Source organism: Echinococcus granulosus, assembly GCF_000524195.1.
Source record: "Echinococcus granulosus chromosome Unknown EG_S00091, whole genome shotgun sequence".
Classification (NCBI taxonomy): Eukaryota; Metazoa; Platyhelminthes; class Cestoda; order Cyclophyllidea; family Taeniidae; genus Echinococcus; species Echinococcus granulosus.
Window position 1 is genome coordinate 314,781 of NW_020170471.1, and position 2,714 is coordinate 317,494.

A 2,714-nucleotide genomic window follows, 5' to 3' on the forward strand; every position below is an offset into this window, starting at 1 on the left:
CGAAAGGCATAATCGACAGCTTGGTGATCGCGACTGATATTGCATTACTGTGGTTTGCAAGGGTGATATGGAAAGGGAGGATATGGGTGGAGAAGTTGGAAGGAAGGCAGGGCAGCGTGTTACCCTTTTACAGAGGCAAAAGTAGATGCCGAACATCAATTTATCTCAGTGAACCTTAGAGAGTTTCGTGTGCGCAAACCGAAACTGCAATCTACACTGACGGAATCCATACCATGACCGTATGACTTCGACAAGAGTTAGAACTGTGAATTGTGGACACACCTGTCGTCTTTGTGTTTGTGTCTAGAAGTGGTGTGGCCATTGCTCCACAACGGTACATAAGCACACTTCACAGATGCAACACCAATGTTCTATGGGACTAGTGAGGTGTCACATATGGGTGGTGCTTGTAGCAAACTAAGTACTTTTGTGCAAAATCTACTACCTCACGTAATTAACCCTCTAAATGAGGCAAGATATTGCAACTGGACACATGCTTCCTTGTAGCGAAATACTCCTTCAAGTCAACTCCTGTACAGCAGGCAAATGGTGTGGTTGGTGTGCTGACTCATTGGTGGATTGTAACAAGGGAGTTTTCAGGAGTTCTGCATTTCCTCACTTGCCAACAATTTGTCTTTGCTATGATGCCACCAAAACGGGAGTGCTTACCACTAAAAATACTGCTGATGGAATAGCTGTCTTCTGAAGCCTCGTCCTGACAGCTAAATGCAGACAGCATTATCCGGTAATCAGATCAAATATGCTTTTTATGGAATTTTAATGCACTGCTTCTGTGGGCCAACACTATAAAACGTGACAACCCATTGTACCTCGAAACAATCATTTAGTATGTTATGGCAGATTGACAAAAGGCGTGTTGGCTTGGTTTGGAGGTAGGTGAGCGTGAATTAATAAAAAGTAGAATGAAGCTATTTCTGTTCAATTAGGTACTGGAAGATTATTTTTATGCTAATTTAGTCATTATTGGCAGCACTGTGCTACCTCTGCCCTACAGCATCCCATGGCTCTACCCACTCATTATGTGGATAGGACGCAGCGGCTACATTCCTGTAGCTATTGAGCCAATCCCACGGATCATTAAAGTCGAATCAAAGTTACGTTAGCCTAGACAGCAGATTAATCAAGTGAGTAGGGAATGAGTAAGAGGTGGAAAGATAAACAAGTACTAGCAGCGAATAGGATCAACTTGTCCAGGTGGGCCTCCCAACAGCTGGTATAGACACGCTCGTGACTCTGCTAACAGTCATGCATTACCCATGCAGGGTACTGATAAGCATTACAAGTGATTACAATGCTTTGACATTACTTTGCACAATTTTTGTTTCTCCCCTCCCAATTACCGCAATGCACATCACAAAATCGAGGTGGTAGAGTTAATCGCAGCGATGGCACCGCACCCCAGTCTGACAGGGTTGAGCTATCAGACAGGTCCCCAACAAATAGGAATGTTTGTATGGCAGGGTGTGGGGTACCTCTAGGGTGCAAGAGAGGCAAAAAAGTATTAAATGCTTGTGCTATCCTGGTTACAGATCTATCGCCCTCTTCCGAACGGCTATGCGAAAAATAATCCAAAGCATCTGGAGTTCTATTTCACAACCTTCTTGATGAAATTCTACCGTTGTGCTACTACAGGCACTTGTAAGTGTCAGAAATGTCCTCCATTCACTTAGTCTCACTTCCATTGCCAGTCCTCTTCCAAATGACCGCGTGACCCATTTTACCACAAGCTGCGATATTCAAAGCGACTCGCAGTTGTGCACATTCATACACCCATAGAATACTGTCAAGGAATGGACAAACTCAACCACTTCTCGTATGCCCATCGACAGTACCCAACTTTGTGAAAAATATTTGTACACTACTGACACCTGTGATGTCTATGTGAAAGCACATGATAGTGTCATGCTCTGCAATGGTAGCATGGAATGGGGAGCCTCGCTAATGGCATCAATGGACCGGTTTGACACGTCAGTCAAATATGAACCAGCAGAGCCTCTGTGACGTGGACTGGTTGAGCTGACGAACAACATGGAACTGAGAGCTGGAAAAATGTCCACATATTCACACTGGAAAGAGCTGTCGAGCTGGAGGTTAAACAAGCGTTAGCACTTGGTTCTTCCTTCATCATGCTAAGTTAACCACTTCCGTGGGTCACATGGACCTCATCCCGGACAGCCGGACAGAGTGCAACATTGCATACTGAGTTTGGCTGTTGTTTCGACTATCTGTAAAAGCACATGACATGACAGATGAATTGTTAGGGGCTTGTTAAGACACCTGCGAATACCACAAATGAAGAAGGAACTGTTGTAATTCTGACAGCAAATTATTTCAATATCCATGAATCACACAGTGTTTCGCGGACAAATAAAATACACTATAATCGCAAATTGACTGACAAACGCATTACGTTTAATTATTATGAATATTTGGCAAGAATGTGGAAACCTTTGCACCCATCAGGTAATAAGGAGCGTGGATGGTGACAAAGGTCCTGCATACCTATTATCCACTCTCACTTTGGTAATAGCACCATTGACAGAAGAGTCTCTGGATGACTAGTCTTGCCATCCCTAACAGCCATTGCGTGTTCTACCAAAAGACAAATGAGGTGGTCCTGAGGGTGCTGCATAGGCAGCGCAACACTCTTCAAACTCCGGGAATATGCAAGTCGCGTAGGCCAAGAAAACAGT